Here is a 19,310-nt window from a genome sequence, read left to right on the forward strand (position 1 = left end):
TTGAGCCTGCCATTTTTCCTTTAGGCTCCTTCAAATTCCACCAACTTAGTCTTGACTTGCTAAAGAACACTTCCATTAGTCACGGTTTGAATTGTACCAAACCCTGTGACCAAATCTTGGTACTCCAATTACTTGTTTCCTGTCCTTGTGACTAAATTCTCCAAGAAAATGACTCTTCCCATGGATCAAACTCCATGCTCTGATACCAATGTAATATACTAGTTCTTACAGCAAGTCAAATAACTGGAAATTTATGAATTACACCATACTTGCAAAGTAATACAAGAAATACACCATGTTTGCAAGGAATCCATAGCCAAGGTAGCTAGGCATGAAATAGTATTTGCCATGGAAGGCTGAGAATCATAAATGTAAGCTACAACATCAATACTCACCTCATGTCAAGGTGGGAAATGGTATGCATCCCATATCTTGGTGGCTAAGAGCATGCACCCTCTTAGTTGGTGGGAGGAAGGAACCTCAAAGCTTGTATTTCTTGAAATGACCAAAAAGATCCCTCACAAGTTACATCTCCACCTTTTATACTTAACCCTAGCCTATTCTACACTAAGGTGACTTATGCTTTATTACAGATTCAAATGCTTTATGGCAATATTTGACAAGTTGCAGTTCCTTTAGAGAAAGTCATGGGTGAAAATCAAGGGGCAATTTACCCAATCTATTTATCGATTGTTGGAACAACAAAGGGATTTTAGATTAGTCAAGGAGATTGTGGAATCTTAGCTTATAATCAATCCATTAGCAATTTAAGTTAAAGAAATATCAAAAGGGGTGCCAGTTTTGGGGTCAACATGGTGTCCATTGTCCAAGATTTTGAAGGTAAAGTGTGAATTTTAGTTTATGTTTATTTATTGATTGTTGTAATTAAGTGCTTGATTAGGAACTACCACCCTATCTGAGAAGAAAGGATGATCTTATGGTTTCATTTCCAGGATTACCACTCAACCTCTTGATTTGATGGGCTCGAGGCACTTGATTGTAAGCCAAAGGTTTGTGTAATGCCAATTTTTGTGCTCAGCTAAGAAATTACAACAATGTCTTCATATAGTGAGATGGAATCAAGTGATGATCTCTCTTAGTATGGACATTCACATGAGGAAGAAGGAAATGCAATGTTTGATCTTGTACAAGGCTCATATGATGGACGAAAAGTTGAAAATATTATTGTTGGGAAAGATGAAGGGCCTTTAGGGTATAATGAGGCTAATGACCAACAAAGTGAATAGGAATTTGATGACTAGTTCAAGAATCATATGAGGATCAAGTCGTTATAATGATGTTATTAAAGGGACAAAGAAGAATAATTGAGGAGGAAAAAAGGTTTTAGTTTAGCAAAAGACTATGAGCTCATAAACAAGGAATGGGATTTTGGCCTATAGGACATCAGTAGAGAGCATTCCAGGGCAAGAAGATCCATGTGTGACAAGGGGGCAAGGATACTGTAGAGGTGCATACACAAGGTGATACCAGACTTGGTGGATCTACATGAGCTAAGGGGCCATGGCCATTTCTCTTGGTTTTGCTTCAACCTTGTAGCTCTTTGGACAAATACTAGCATCTCTCTTTCAAAGAGAAGACACCAACCCATAGTAAAAATTAGATTACAAAAACAACATTTATTTGTGTTCAACACGAAACAATGATGACTCATGAGAAAAAGCTAATTATAAGGGCTACCCATTTTCACAAAATTTAAAGAAATATGGGAATTTTGTCTCGATGAAAATATGCAAATGAAAAGAATTTTAACAAGATTGAATTTTGAAATAAAGTATTGTGACCCTTAATAAAAACCAAAATATATCATAACTTAATAAGATTGAATTTTGAAATAAAGTATTGAATTTGTGATCCTTAATAAAAACAAAAATATGTCTTGGTTTTTAAAAAAATACTCAAAATATGTTTTTTTAAACCAATAGCATCTCCCTTATATTATATGATATGCATTGTACAATAATATACTGGAACCCCGAGACTCTTAACAACCTCTCTCTCTACTATCGCCTAACAACTTCAGTCTACAACATTTAGAAAACCTCACCAGCCCTGGCTTCAACACGTCAAGCAGAGCCACCTTTATGATAGATATGGGTCTCATGCTCCCATATTTGGCATTGGCAGGAATAGATCAAGCATTGGCAAGGAGGAGTCAAGCTTTGATGAGAATGGATGAAGAGATATGGATAAGGAAAAGTTCTCTCTCTCTCTCTCTCTCTCTCTCTCTCTCTCTCTCTCTCTCTCTCTCTCTCTCTCTCTCTCTCTCTCTCTCTCTCTCTCTCTCTCTCTCTCTCTCTCTCTCTCTCTCTCTCTCTCTCTCTCTCTCTCTCTCTCTCTCTCTCTCTCTCTCTCTCTCTCTCTCTCTCTCTCTCTCTCTCTCTCTCTCCACACACACACACGAGCATAAATGCTTTTTAATGTAATGCATGCAACATCAAGAAGCTTATTAAGAAATGTGCAGACAGTACAATATTTGTGACATTATAGATGCAATGCCAAGCTACTTTGCACATGAAATTTTGGGGCATTGCGAGGATGGCATGAAGATAGTAGTGATGGCAATGGGGGTAGCACTTGGAATCTACAGAAAGGTGCACCACCTATAAAGGGACTTGTGATCATATATCCAATGAAGGCCCCACTGCAAAGGCTCCTATGAGCTACAAAGACTCCCATGAGCAAAGCCCTTGCTAAAAGGGGAGTCTAACAAGCTTGGATTAAGTGGTATAAGAGGATGCTCAAAACAAATGGTCATAGACATGCAATTCTTCAATTAGAGGACCACATATTTGTGAACCAGGCTTGGGGGAGAACATCCAAATTAATCCAAGGAAGAGGCTGTGTTAGTTCTATAGGATGGATCCATATTACCTTGTGCATGATGTGTTGCATATGTTAATAGATCTTTTTGGCCACCCCTTTTAGTATAGTTGTAGAGAGCCATGTCATATTTAGCTATATAGCTTTACTAGCATGCTCTCATTGACAATTAGCAAGTGCCATGTGTGTTAAGGAAGAAGTGGGAGAGCTAGTGAATATACTACAGTCAAAGGCCCACATGGTGTGAAAAACATGCAGTGGTTGTTGAAGGGAAGAAGTACAAGGCTAACTAACCAGAAAGGGGAAAAAAAACCTCATTGCATTAGTCTTCAAATAGTACCATTTTCCAAATCAAGACATTTCTTGATTCAAGTATCTATCTCCATGTGAAGCTCTTAGAAACATGATGGAAGAGCATGATAGGTTGGAAGCCATATTTGAGGCTATGAATGGGTTTATCCAGTTTGGTGCAAGACCCTAAAAGGATATAATTGAGGACATCAACCCCCAAAACCACTACTACACACTATATTGATGCCATGTAGGTGTCAACTATTAAGGATGCTCAATAAAGCCTCCAACAATCTCCTTATGTCTACATTTATTGTACAGAAATGGATTTACTTCATCAAAAGTCTAGCTTTTTCCTTCAACATTGTAAATTGAATGTCCTCTAGCATGTCAAGAGTTTTATTTTAAGAAGTTTTTCATATTTTACTTTATGTATATGACTTGGTGGTCCAAGGGTTTTTACTGCTTAATAAGCATGAAGAGAAAGACATAGAGTTGCATTGGAGCAACATAAAGTGCTACTTTTTTCCTATGATTTAAATGGTTACCACATTATTGAGAAGATTTTAAACTATTGTGTGACTCATTGATGATGAGGGTTAGAGAATGATTTACACACTTGAGATAAATGTTTTCTTAAGTTTACTCATGCCAACTATGAGTCAATAATGCTTGGTTCTAAATAGTTTTAAGTTTGATAAATTAAGGAATGGATTAATATAAAAGACCAAAACATGAATCTACAAATGTATACCCCCATACTTAGAAAAAATAGATGCACACAAAATGATGAGTATGTACACCTACACGTGGAACGTGTAAAAGAATCCAAAGCCACAAATAAAACATGTTCACATACCCTTAAGCAAACAATCTTGGCATTGCAAATGTACATATTGGATAAAAAGTATGTTCATTACGTATTTAGTTTGTAAACTTCATGTTAGCTAAGTGTCAATGTACTTTGTTGGGCATGTCCACATGCATGAGAGGGGGGAGAGGAAGGTTGTGTTTTCATTTTTAGCACTTGGTCAGTGGACATGTTACACTTTTAAACATGCATTAACTTCGCTAATAAACACCATATAAGGTGACACTAGATATTTTATTACTCAAGATACTGTTAAGGACAATGTTGCCCTTTACAAAACTTCATGAATTCTTTTAAAACTTGCATCTTATTGATCCTATTATGTCTTACTTTGTTAATTATTGATGAACCAATCAAGTTATTAAATAGCTTAATGTTTCTATTCCTCTTGCTTGTACAATTGCCACCACTTGTAGTGTGTTGCAAGATTGATGATCTTCACTATTATATTTGTACATACACGTGTATCCAATTCAATGTGACTTATGATGTAGGTGAATACAATTTTGAACTAGCACTATTGGGTCAATGTTCTTTGTGTCATATACCATGTTTTTGAGCCACCATTTATAGGTCAATTTTTTAATGCAATGACCTGAATTTCTCACCTATAGAAAGACAAGGGGGAGAAGGAGAGACTAAGTGAGTGAAAGGGACCATCTGATCTCTATATGCAAGAGCATTCATGGTAGACCAAACATGGATTATGGTGGCCCTTTCTTACATAATGTAAAGCCAACAAGTGAAAACTACATCATACCTCTTTTAGGACTACCTTGGATTCAGTTGATTTCATAACTCTTTCAGGACTACATTGCATTTTTCAATTAGTTGTGTACTTTAAATCCTCTATTCTATATATACCCTTTCTTCCTTTAGCCGTGTAATTGGTCATTATTCATGGCCAAAAAAATCACTCTCTAAATGTGTCTCCCTATGGGTGTAGAGGCAGTAGTTCTACAAGAATGGTGTTTAGCATGCTTCATGGTTGCCATGTTTGATCAAGTTATTGATGCAATCCATGTTGAGCATGCAAACACTATTACTTGCCTTGAATATGGTGATTTGGGCTACCTTGAATGTAGCATATGCTTTCCAAGTCAACTAATGTGTTGCATGTCCTTTTTCTTTTTGTAACCCATAAACGAGAGAGAGAAGAGGGAGAGAGAGAGGAGGGGGTCTCCACGCTAGGAATTGTGCAGAAGGTAAGTTAAAGTAACATCATGTTATAGGCACCCTAAAGACCCATGCTTGCGCAGGTCCTAGCACAAAACACTAGGATCTTGAACACCTGCGCTTGCACAAGTACTAGCGTGAAACACTAGCATATTTTGACTAGAATAATACGAGCTTTAAGATCCATGCCATGTATAAGTCTACAAATTTACCTAGCATGGTATGGACTCGACTAAACACAAAGCCATACTTGGGTCACTTAATTTTTGGGCCTACCATCTTCTCCCGGAACGTGGTAGCTAGTCATTTGCAACCATAGTGTGTGTCACACAAACCCCTTGCCCCCCCTTTCCATCACTTCCTTCAAACATTGTTTTCAACTATGCGACCAACTAGACTACTACTACACCGCCGCATTTCTAGCTCCATCCACCAAAGCAATAGTGAGTGCCTCCAATAGCAACGAGCTTCTCTGGAGATTGAAGAGCACAATGTGATGCTCTCTACTATTGGAGACAGAGGAGCACAGTCTATGTGTGTGTGTTTGCATGTGTCTCGCTCTCACAAAGATGGTGAGTAGTGAGAAGAAGGTGGAACTTGGAAGAGGGGTCTGGAGGTGCATGTTTTCAACAGTCGATGTATAGGCCTAGAAGTATGCCCATTGCCACTTTCCCTACTTCACTACCACATGGTGGTCAAGTATCGAAAGCAAACTGAAGCACCACCCTATTTGACTAGCACGTGGTGGTCAAATTGTTGAGATATAGAGAGATAAGATATGTACGGACATAAAAGGGAGAGAAGAGACACACCATATACACTCCCAAAGACTATATCATATTGATCACAATCTACATATATATAGGTGAGACCTAGTCTAGATAGGGTGAACTATATATAGCTCCAACACCCCCAACTCAAACAAAGGTCTCTACTTGTGAATGAAAAAACCATTGGGAAGCAGAAGGGAAAAACCCGAGCTGCTATATACAAATGTTCAAACATGATCAAGAGGGATTATTGTGTACATGTAAAGTGAATCCGTGCATGTGAAGTGAAATTGAATATGTAAGATGACCAAGGTTTTAGGTGTATGTGCATTTGTGAAGTGTATGGTTCCTATAAGGAGTATGTACAATGGCACTACAATGTCATAGTAGATTAATTCCTAAAGATTGAAGTTGAGACAACTCCAAGTTTTGAGTGCAACAAAGTGACATGTGCTTCATTGAGTCCTTTGGTGAATATGTCTACAGTTATCTAATCACTTGGACAATGTTCAATCATGATCATGCCTTTCTTTACTTCATATCAAACATATGATAATGCACTGTAATATGTTTAGACTTGTTATGTTGAACATAGTTTTTAGCAAGACCAATAACACTTTGGTTATCACATCCAAGTGGTGTGCTGGAGAGAGGAGGATGGCCAATATTTGATAGAACTTGTCAAAGCCATACTAACTCTTGAGCCGCTAAAGATACAGCTACATATTTGGCCTCCGGTAGTGGAAACAACAACACAACATTGTTTTTTTGTAACAGGCCATCGCTGCCATGATGACGACCCCCCCCCCCCCCCCCCGGTATCTTCAGCGCTGCTGTTGCAAAAAAAAAGCCCCATTGTTTTTTTAAATTTTAAAAAAAAAAGAAAACGAAATTTTCCTTTCATCATCTCTCCTTGTCGACACCATCTAGGGGGTGGAGGGAGAGGGCGTTCAATGGCACATGTTGACATGGACAGGAGGACAAGTCGAACTACGAAGAGCCAGACAAAACTAACGGCTGCATGTGGAGAGGCCATTCGAACCATCTGAGCAAAGGAAGAGGAAGGGGGCCTCATGTCACACCCCTCCCTGTAATACCCTCCTCCCCCCTCCCTATTAAAAAAAAATCCCTCCCCCTTCTTAAGGGGATAGTCCTCTTCTTTCGTCTTCCTGAACTAACATCCCCCCTCCATTGTAACTCGTTTCCCTCCCCTTTTCCTTCAGAGGACCGCTATTCTTTTTATTTTCTCTTTTTTCACCAGAATTTGGAGAAGGAGAAGGAGAGGGGGAAGGAGAGAATGAGGGATAGAGGAGAGGGAAGGGAAATCGAGAGTAAAGAAGGGTGAGAGAGGGAGAGTAGTGGTTCAACAGTTACTCCCTATTGGGCAAAGGCATGAGTACTGCTTCTCCTCACGGCAAGTCCCATAGCCACTCCGTTGACTGCCTCCAGAGACCGCGAGAGTCAAGGCGAGCGCAAGGAACCCCAACACCAAGGAGATCTTCATGGAAAGTGAAGGTCACCTCCAACTCCCAAAATTTTTTCCCCAAAATGTAAGCTCTCCCAAGAATCTGGAAAAGCCACGACTACGAGAGAAGGATTGGGTAAAGACGCCACTATTATCACAAACAGTGTATCAGGCGAAAATGCTAACTTAGCTCTCCAAAATCAGGTACCGCTACCGTATCTAGAGAATTGAAATCGAATATTTAAGCATGGGCATCATTAGGGGGGAAAAAAAAGGTCATGCTTCACATCAAGAATTTGCATGTTTTGAAAGGTAGCCGAAAAGAGTTTAATAAACATGAGTTGTCAGAAATAGATTGAGTACCTACGGTTATAGCGAAAACAAAGCAAGTGTTAGGATCTAATTCTCGTAGACATGTCATTGATTGCCCGGGTACATAAATAGTTAGTATAGGTCAATTGCACTCCGTAGGCCATCGTAGAAAGTTAACTTGCATTTACAAGGAATGCATGTAATTAGGGCATGCCTTTTGAGTCGCATAAATGTACTAGAAGGGATGTTCTTATGAATAGGGTTAACACATTGCATTGACAACTTAGGGAAGACTTGCATTGAAAATCGCATGGCATCATGAAAGGAACAATTTGGTCAATAAGGTCCTGGTCGATATGCAAAGCCAAGGTTTAGCTCAACCCACCTAGGACCTTAGACGCAAAATAAGTCGGCTTGTCCTTATGACCATATTTTGACTTGAAGTCAACACGCTCGTTGGTCTCTACCCCAATAGCCAACCATGATGAGAACAAACACGCTTAGGCATATCATTTCGAGAGTATGAAACATCTCGAAACTAACACAAGGAAGCTTGAATGACTACATCGCCAAGCTACATTCGATGCTCGTAGCTATTTCGAAATGGTAAGTAGACCTGGTTTATGTTGTCTTGCAAAAGGAGTGAATATAAATTTTCTCTATCTTGAAGACAAGGAGGCCCTAGGGTGAACTTAGAACCTGATAGAGTTCTAAGATAGGAAAACATGATTACTAATTGACCCAACAAAACCCTAGACCAAGATTTTAAGATAGGGGGGATCCAAGGATAGTAACCCAAGGAAGCCATCATTTGAAACTATAGTGTAATTGCTCTACCCTAATACATAGTAGTGAGGTCGAGCAGAGGGTATTCCCCATCCCCCGAGTAATAATGGAAAATGACGCCATGGTAGGAATGATCAAGAAAGGCAATGTTAGTGTCAAAGATGAGGACACCACCTTAGCAGATGTCTTGAGAGCATTTTCCTTCATTGTTTGTTTGTGCTTGTAAATCTAGGTTCAATGTCTCTGAAAAGAATGAATGACCCAAGCTCACAATAGAAAATTGAATAATGAAACAGGTTAAATTCAAGGAAGGCGGTGTCGAAGGGTTTCGAAAGCAAAGTCGGGACCACAAAGGACCTTGACTAATTTCAGGATAGAAGGTCAATAGTGACAGCCTTCACAAAGGATCATATTTGCATTCCAACAACTCTTTAGAAGGCGCACGTAGTTTTTGAGAATTCTAAATCCATTCTTCACGTCTAGAAGAACACTTGTATTCAGTCCTTCAAATGTAATAAACATGCCCTTAACCTTCTCTGCAGTCTCTTGTGGTAGAACTCTGTTATTGGCTGTTGCTTTCAAGAGAGGATGTGGCTGATTCAGCAGAGAAGTTCTGAATAATATATTTCTGCTTCATCTCATGACTAACTTGTATCTTTACTCTTCAACCTCCAAAGACAGACTAGCATGTCAATTTCTGTCGCTGTTTGAGAACCTTAAGCTGATTCATCACTTCATCATGTGCTTGTAAAAGAGATCATAAGTTCTGGGATTGATTTATCCAAACAATTTCTGTCATTGCTGAGGACTGTTTGTGATTCCACTTAGCTGCAATGATCTCGTTGGACCTTCCCTGTACTTGGTTCTGAAACTTTTCTGGTTAATGGGCTTGTAAATCTTTGCAGAATGTCGAGGAAACATACAGATCAATGGCTATTAGCTGGAGTGGGCTCGCCATGCCAGATTTTAATTGTATGATAATTTGAATGTTTTAGCTCGAACCTTTAGGTGGTTGAATGCTTCCATCCAGCAAGAAGCGTGTGGATGACAGTTTCCCTTGAATAATCAGCATCGGAGGGAAAGGCATGTAAAAGTACCCTGTTCTGCAAGGCGTCAAGTGTTCCTTCCTCTCTGATCTTCTTTCGCCCCAGCTGCGCTTTGCAAAAACTCATCCTTCAAAGCCTGTTGTAAAGCATCTGTTGAGGAAGATGACTTGTTTCTTCGAGACATAGAGTCAAAGGTGTTGCAATCCTGGTCGAACCCGCAATCCCTAGAAGGTGTTGCTTTCATTTGAATCAAAGTCTTGATTCCACCGCATTGCTCTCTGGATCATTCTCGTAAAGCTCTCCAGGAGTACCGATGATGCCGACCTCGTTGTCAACGTCACAATTGTGACTCGTCTGAAAGAAGAAAATTGTAGGTTCTCTCGACATAGCTGCAATTCGATTCATCATAGCTGCAATTCAATCTGCTATTCAATCCGCCGTTTTCAGTCTCCATCATCACATTCAGAAACCAGCCCAATCGAGTTATAAATCTTGTATAAATTATGATTTGAAGTGCTTCCTCCTCTGTCCTGAACGCAGAACTCGCCCTTCCAAGACCAGACAACGATCCTCTCCTTCCCACCAGAATTTTCATCTTCCGCCTTTGCTTTTTTCTCCTACCCAGAAAAACATTCGATCCTCTGTTTTTTTTTCTTCAAGATCCTCCCACAATAGCCTCAGAAAAGCGGTCTTCTCCCAAATTTTGACATGGCCTTGTAATTTTGTTTTCTTGGTATCTTAACACGTGGTTCAAAATTGATAAGCCTTTCGAAATAAACATGTATACAGCTCTTATCTAACATTTTGAAGGTGAGCCAAATTTCTCTTGCAATGTGCCTACCAGCGAGAGAAATGTGCTAAAGCTGGTTATCTTTTACTGCCATTTGCCTGTTGGCAAGGTGCCACTGTTATTTCCAGGACTTTGTTCTTGACATCTAAAAGTCTGCAACACTGCCTCCTTGGAACAGAGAACCAATGATCATTTAGTGGCTTGGCTGAAACTTGAACATGCTCCACTTCCTCGGGAGGAAGAACTCTGGAGAAGCAAAAAGACCTCCTTTTCCTCTCATCAATGCTTGTATCCCTCTTATACCTACTCACAACCACCTCATTCTCTCCCATGACTATGTCTTCCAAGAAGAAAACAAATGGCCTACAGATTGACCTCAAGGACCTTCTTGTGTCCACGTCAAAATTAGTTCCACTATCTCTTGAATTCCAAGCCTTGAAGGTGATTTCTGGTCTTTGTAAATCCCTTGGAAGAAGGATGTAAGGATAGACTTGGACAGCATACCCTAGCGAGATTGAAATAGACAGTTTCTGAGATGCATTGTTGTAAGAAGCTGCTTGGTTCTGTCCGCATAGATTTAGTAAGATGTTGCATAGCACCCAAGACATCAAACTTGGGGAAAACAAGATCCACCTCATCCAGATGGTGAATAGATAAGAAAGGAGCAGTTGGATGGGCTGACAGTAACCCGAAAGGATTACCATGTACATCAAACTGATGAAAGCCAGGTTCTTTCGTCAGTGGTACACCTAGCTCCGTGATGCAAGCATGTAGTCGGTCATCGCTCTTGAACAGAAAATGATATCTTTCCAAGCATTCATCCAGCATTTTGGATAAGGTCTGTGCGAGTGGGTAGCTGATAGCTATACCCCCGAATGGCTCTTTGATGGATTGCCTATGTAGTACATCTCCCAAAGCTCCTGTGAGCTATTGATGAAAACCTCCTCGTCTAGGTTGACTAACCACTTGGCAAGACATGCCAACTAGAGCATTACAGATAAGTTCCTCTTGCTCCAAACCCTCTTCACTATACTGCCCACGCAGAACAAAAGTATAAACACAACAACTAAATATGTACAAAGTATCAAATGTCACACACACAACATCTGGGTGGATTTCACACCTCGAATGCACAGCAATACGACATCCACCCCCTCTAATCCTACTCATCCTTCGGATGGGCCAACTACTCATGATCGTTATCATCAAGATCCACAAACAGATCAATCTCTTCATTGTGCATTTCCGGTATATCAACAAGATTATCTGTCATATCATCTGTCTCTTCTAGTGTAGTTTCTTCTCGTTGCTCTTCTTTTGCAAATTCTTCCAATGCATAATCTTCATCGTCTCTTTTCTTGAAAATCTTGATTCTTTTTCCTACAATAGGCACTCTAAGCACTGTCCCATCCAATTCGGTCAGCTCATATGTTGCATTGTCAAAGACATGTCTGACTATGTACGGTCGAAACCATCTTTTCACCATCTTCCGAAGTGCAGTATGCTGATTTTCAAGGCTACTATCAAAGACTAATACCCAGTCTCCCTCTTCTATTGCTCTAGGCCGCAAGCGATGCCTGTTGTCAAACCTGTCCTTATTTCTTAGTCTAGCAACCTTCAACCTGTCAATAGCTAGCTAAATATCCTTTGATCTTCTCTCCAACTGCCGAATCCGAATAGCTAAGAGCTCCTCTCTCGTCAAATCCTCCTGCCAAGGTAAAACTGACCAAGTCAAAGCACAAGTCTCAGTTGGCATAATCGGTTTCTAACCATACATCAACTCTGCAGGCATATATCCTATGGTAACACTGTGAGTCGTACGATCAGCCCACAAAGCAAATGGTAGAAGTCTCGGCCATTCACCAATCCGTCCTCTGCATGCTTTGGCTAATGCTTTCACTATCGGCGGATGCCCTCTTTCACTCTTCCCATTTCCCTCTAGATTGTATATTGTAGTTAGAGCCAACTTGATTCCTAGTTGAGAGAAAAACTCCCTAGCTTCATATGCATCCAATTCACCACAATCCGCAGTGATCTTACCGACACAGCCATACCTGCAGAAAATTTCTTCCAATAAGAACTTACACACTGCACTAGTGGTCTTCGTTCTCAAAGATCTACCCTCAACATGATTGCTAAGATCCTCTCTAAGCCAAAACAATATATCTCATCTGCCATAAACTCATAGGCATAGTAACCAAGTCAACTACCCACTTATAATGAATGCATAGCGGATAGGTCGGATGAAGCTCATCTCGATGAAGCACTACCGAATACATCTGGCAGTCTCTGCAAGTCTCTACAAAGTGAGAAACATATCTATACATGCCTTTCCACCAATATTTCTCCTTGATTTTCTCATAAGTAGCCCACACTCCTCTATGACTAGCCCAAGGACTCTCATGAAACTCCCTCATCACCTGTAATTGTGTCTCTCTATCGCAGACAACCCGCAAAGGTAATCCACCTCTTTTCTTCGAATGCTTCCAAAGAAATCCATCCTTGAGAAAATAACCATAGGCTTTCCTTCTGATCTTCTTGAACTCTTCATCTGCCCATTCATCTCTTTTGCTTAGTGTACTAAGGTACTTGCCAATCTGCAACCAATCTCCAACATAGAGTTCTTCTATGAAAGCCACAATATCATAGACATGGCAAACATGATCAACTATAGTGGCTGAAATTTCTGCATCATCCTCTTTTGCAAGTAGTATTTCCTCATCATCATATCTGGCTCTAGACAACATATCTGCCACTGGATTATCCTTCCCTGCTATGTGTTTAAATTCCGGATTTAATGACTTGATGTATGCAATCCATCTCAGCATAGCTATATCCGGAGTAGAGCAACTCGTAATCATTCCAATCAATGGCAAGCAATCTGTCTCTACCACAACTGAAGCTCCAATAAAGTACTCCTTGTCACATTTGAGAGCCGTAACAATCCCCAGTAACTCCCTCTTTATTTGCGAATATCTCCTCTATCTCTCATTTAGGACTTTCGCCCCAAACCGAATAGCATACCTGTTTTCATCTGCATCATCTTGACCCACAGCCCAACCTATGCCAATTGGACTAGTGTCAAATGTCAATACAATAGGCCTTCCATAACTATAATCCACTTTCCTGAGAGTAGGAGCAATCTGCAATAACTTTTTCAATTTCCGCATGGCTCTAGTGTGGCTCTCATCCCAATAGAATTTCTACCCCTTTCGAAGCAGCTGATATAAACAATCTGCTATGTGTGCAAAATGAGGTATCCAAATCATATAAAACACAAAAGCTCCAATGAATCTCCGTACCTCTGAAGTGGTAGAACAATACTCCATAATCTTTTCTATAGCATCCACCTTATTAGGTGAGGGTTTCCTGCCATAATATCCACACATATGTCCAACAATGACAACCTCATTTACTCCAAAAATAGATTTTTGCCCTGATAGTGTCAAGTTCACTTCTTCTAACCTGGCCAAAATCTTCTCAGAAGCTGAAATATGATCAGCCACAAAGTATCTGCATCCCTGCTCATTTAGACTCTCATTCTTCTCTTCTTCTGCACACCCCTTAATGGGCACATCATCTAAGAAAGGCATAGTAAGCTGAGGTATGTAATCACGAAGGACCTTATACATGGCATTCATCATATGCGCAATAGAATTAGTGGCATCTTGAGGCAAGGTACACATCCTGACAAGCCCAATAGGAGTTCTCATAGTGGTTATGTCCCTGCTTTCCAAAGCCAGCTGAAACTGATCATATCCCGAATACAAATCACCTAAAGAATATATGGCACGTCCAGCAAATGCTTCTGCAAACTCATCCACAACTGGACCTATACCAACATTCCTGATAGTAACTCTGTTTACTGGCTGCATGTCCTGTATAAATTGGAGAGTACCATTCTTCTTTGGAACCGTAAACCACCTGTTTGAGTATGGTGCAGATGAAGGCTCAAGAATTCCCATCCTGATTTTCTCATTCAATAAATCAATCAGCTTTGGCAGGTGTGCCTTAGGCACTAGAATAGGTTGGAGGTTCCATGGAATATGAGGAATAGTAAAGATCACCATAGGAGCAACAATATCTGGATTCACACATCCAATCTCATGCGGGAAAAAAAGCAAACCCCCTTCCATGTCGCTCAAGCATCTCCTGAAAGCATTGCTTCTCTATGGGTAGCAAGAAATCACCATTTCCAATTTTCAATTCAGCAAGAGTCTCTGCTAAAAATTTATGGCCTATATGCTCCGGATTCCTCAAAATTTGATGTTTGGCAGCCCTCTCTATTTGCTGATCACTGTCAGGTGGAAGCGGTACAACTACCGGCTTCACCTTCTTATCCACAGTCTTGTATTTCGTGTCAACCCTGGCTTCATTATGATCCTCTGCATTACTCAAATCTTGCTGTAAATCAGCAATTCTGCACTCTAATGGCTGAATATCCTCAGCCCTCTGCTCTATGGACTGCATAGGAACAGCCCTAAACTCTAAATGCTGAAATATTTCAACAGTAAACTTTGTTGGCTGAAAGTTTTCAGCCCTCTGTGTCTCTGTAACCTGATCATAATCAGCCGGAAACTCTGTTTGCTGAATTTCTTCAGCACTCAACACTTTTTGCTGAGTCACTTCAGCCTCTGACTCAATCTATGACACAAAATCTGCAATTTCATGAAACATGTCCAGGGATTGCACTAATACATTACTATGACAACTCTGCATATCAACTTTCAACATATCTTCCATCTCTGTCATCGTATCTGCACAAATCATACTGTCATACATTCCATCCATATGCTCATCATCCTCTAAAATTCCTGCATTTTTCAAATTTTTCTCCTTCCTGCATATGTACTGCCTGGCAGCTCTAGGCAACTTAGAAGTCTTCTAATAACTCATTGAATTATTTGCTGAAATCCCAACAAAAGTGGAGGAGAAAACACTGCTGCCAGGAGGCGAGAACTCCAATCTTCTCTGCTCTGTACCACCATCGTCTTGCAAAACGGCGGTACCTAATGAAAACCCGAATCCCTCACAGTGGGCAAAGGTGCATCTCTAAGAGTATCCCTGTTTCTAACATGGTTCACACACACAGTCATAAACTGTACTGCTCTCATGCCATCTTTACTGCGAATCCGTGCATAAGCAGATCCATCATCCATTACCTTTGTTTCCATGCGCATCTCTGTGATGAATGGCTGTCCAAGAATTATGGGATAGGAGCATGAATCTTGCACAAAGAAATGGAAATCCTCCTCTACATATCCAATAGAAACCCTGACACTGGGACAGGCAGCATACAAATCACCTGCAGTGTTGTTGGCGGCTCTCATACGCCACCCATGCTCTACATCCATAGGCCATCTGTTACTCTCATAAACTCCACGAACTATGAGATTAATCTCTGAACCATGATCCACCAAAGCAACATAAGGCACCTGTTTCTCTCCAATTTTTACCATCGTCTCTGTAGTTGCCCTAGCCCAATGACTCCGCGAAAAGTGACTACGCGGTATCAATACAGGCTCATCAGTTTCAGCATAATGCATAGGCTGAACCCTCTTCTCTATCTATGGAAAAACAAAAGCATTCTCAACCATAACCTCATCCTCATCCTCATCCAACTCCCCAATCAAAACTCCCTATGTATCAGTAGTAGGCAATGCATGTCTTTTCCTCTTCAGGACCTCTTGAAACTGATCTTGAAACTCTCTTTTCGAGATGCCCAAAACCTCAGAAATAGTAAAAGTCACCTCACTGCCAAGTATCTTATCATTAAAGATTTTCTTCATGTCTGTAGATGTCTCAATATCGGACATCAATCTAAACCCTGGCTGCTTTCTCTCTCTAGGCTCTTGCCTCTTTTCTCTCTTTTGAGCATCTTTCATCTGTCGTTCTGGCCCTGGTCTCAAAGACGGTCCTGCAATAGGTGGAGTAACAAACTCACCCCCTCTAGTCTTTTTAGCTGCACTTGGATTTTCTTCATCCCTCTTATGCTTCTCCTCAACAAGTACATCTACTCCCTGAGACTTAGCCAAGTAGGCATAAATAGAGTACCTGTCAACAGGCGAATCCCAACCTGTCTCAGATCTGATGCTAGATCATGTACTAGTCAAAACAATTTGCTGAATTTTTCCCTTGTTTGCTGTCTCCATAGCATAAGTCCATAGTGCTGACTGATTCTCTGATCCCTTCTCAATCTGGACTCCATATGCAGAAGCATCTCCTCTACCTTCCACATAAGAAGTACGCGCAGCCATGTCATCCACTAACTTCTTCATTCCGCCTTTCCCAAAGTTGGTAGCAAGCGGAGCTCCTATTTCAGTCAACCAAATCTTACCATCTTGTCCCCAAAATACCAAATTATTCCTCCTTGCATCCTGAAAAGATTCACAATCCCTGCAATGCTGATGGTTCGTACTATCACACCAAATACATCTTTGATCTCTCCTAGGTGCACTAGGAGCACTCCTAGGTACAGTAGGAGCACTAGAAGAAATAGTAGGCGCAGTCGAAGCAAACTGCTCTTTCAATTTTCCCACCAACTCCGCTTTAACTGACTCCAGTGTCAAATCTGTTATGCCTTTGATTATATCATCAAGAGAGGTAGGCACCGACGGAGTGGATGGTTTTGGAGCAGAAGGAGCCGGAATCGGTCTTGGTGCAGGAGGAATAGGAGGAGTAGAAACAATAGGCACTAGCATAGGCCAAGAAACTAGCTGAGGAGGAGAAGAAATAACAGGGATAGAAGCAGGCATAGGAGCAGAAGACGGCGTCGGTGTCATAGAACCATTCTATAGGCGGGTCTTCCATATCCTTCTCTTGGTCAAAGTCGAGACTGCATCCTGGGCATCTTGCCAATCTGTTTTAAGACCCATAGGCTTCGTGCGATCTTCAAGAAGCTCTCCCAATTCTTCCTAAAGAGGAGGATTGGTAGCTTGCAAGAAAAGCTCAACTTTCTCAACATCCAATGCTCTTTGTTCAATGGCATCAAGCTGACTATACCTCTCTTCAAATTCTCGAATCAACTCTGAAGCAGCTAGACCTTTGTTTGGCATGTAGACCCACTCTCGGAATGACCGCCGTGTAGCCATCCCAAAGTCCTCAAGGAAATACTCTTCTTTCAGGGCCTTCTTAAAATCTTGCCAATGTGAATTTTGAATAAAAAGATCAGTCACTTTTGCCCTCAAGGCAGGTGTGACAAGACGAAGAAAATACTTACTCATAAGTCCAGCTGGAACTCCAAAAAACCCCATCTTGATCTCATATGTCTTCAAATATGCTGAAACATTACGGCCATCAAATAGCTTCATCTCATTCTCAACTACTTCAATCACCTTAGTCGCGCTGATTGCATTCTCCTGCTCTGAATATAGTTGCCTTTGCTGAGACAACTGTTGTTGATGCAATTGATGCTGCTGCTGCATATACAATTGTGTCTATTGATTTTGAAGCCGCATATACATGGACATATTCTGCAAAATCTGCTTTAGATCATCTGTTGAAGTACTTGACGCAGCAACCAATGATGGAGTCGAAGTAGAGGACGCAGCAGGAATCGTAGAAGAGACTGAAATGATGTTGAAATATCTCCCATCCTGAAATTTCTGCGACGCTTTCACTTCGGATTCACCAAAGATGTCAAAGGGTTTCGAAAGCAAAGTCGCGACCACAAAGGACCTTGACTAATTTCAGGATAGAAGGTCAATAGTGATAGCCTTCACAAAGGATCATATTTGCATTCCAACAACTCTTTAGAAGGCGCACGTAGTTTTTGAGAATTCTAAATCCATTTTTCACGTCTAGAAAAACACTTGTATTCAGTCCTTCAAATGTAATAAACATGCCCTTAACCTTCTCTGCAGTCTCTTGTGGTAGAACTCTGTTATTGGCCGTTGCTTTCAAGAGAGGATGTGGCTGATTCAGCAGAGAAGTTCTGAATAATATATTTCTGCTTCATCTCATGACTAACTTGTATCTTTACTCTTCAACCTCCAAAGACAGACTAGCATGTCAATTTATGTTGCTGTTTGAGAACCTTAAGCTGATTCATCACTTTATCATGTGCTTGTAAAAGAGATCATAAGGTCTGGGATTGATTTATCCAAATGATTTTTGTCATTGCTGAGGACAGTTTGTGATTCCACTTAGCTGCAATGATCTCGTTGCACCTTCCCTGTACTTGGTTCTGAAACTTTTCTGGTTAATGGGCTTGTAAATCTTTGCAGAATGTCGAGGAAACGGACAGATCAATGGCTATTAACTGGAGTGGGCTCGCCATGCCAGATTTTAATTGTATGATAATTTGAATGTTTTAGCTCGAACGTTTAGGTGGCTGAATGCTTCCATCCAGCAAGAAGTGTGTGGATGACAGTTTCCCTTAAATAATCAGCACCGGAGGGAAAGGCATGTAAAAGTACCCTGTTCTGCAAGGCGTCAAGTGTTCCTTCCTCTCTGATCTTCTTTCGCCCCAGCTGCGCTTTGCAAAAACTCATCCTTCAAATCCTGTTGTAAAGCATCTATTGAGGAAGATGACTTGTTTCTTCGAGACATAGAGTCAAAGGTGTTATAATCCTGGTCGAACCCGCAATCCCTAGAAGGTGTTGCTTTCATTTGAATCAAAGTCTTGATTCCACCGCATTGCTCTCTGGATCATTCTCGTAAAGCTCTCCAGGAGTACCGATGATGCCGACCTCGTTGTCAACGTCACACCTGTGACTCGTCTGAAAGAAGAAAATTGTAGGTTCTCTAAACATAGTTGCAATTCGATTCATCATAGCTGCAATTCAATCTGCTATTCGATCCGCCATTTTCAGTCTCCATCATCACATTCAGAAACCAGCCCAATCGAGTTATAAATCTTGTATAAATTATGATTTGAAGTCCTTCCTCCTCTGTCCTGAACGCAGAACTCGCCCTTCCAAGACCAGACAACGATCCTCTCCTTCCCACCAGAATTTTCATC

The 19,310-nt window shown here is 40.8% G+C and overlaps 1 pseudogene; it reads right to left on the reverse strand.

Annotated features, from left to right (window-relative positions):
* Positions 1-10,302: 10,302 nt before the first annotated feature.
* On the reverse strand, positions 10,303-19,309 carry LOC148031716 (uncharacterized; annotated as a pseudogene).
* Position 19,310: the final 1 nt, after the last annotated feature.

The sequence above is a fragment of the Lygodium microphyllum genome, chromosome 9 (genome assembly GCF_053477565.2).
Source record: "Lygodium microphyllum isolate KBCC chromosome 9, Lygodium_microphyllum_v1.1.10, whole genome shotgun sequence".
In the NCBI taxonomy this organism is placed as follows: domain Eukaryota; kingdom Viridiplantae; phylum Streptophyta; class Polypodiopsida; order Schizaeales; family Lygodiaceae; genus Lygodium; species Lygodium microphyllum.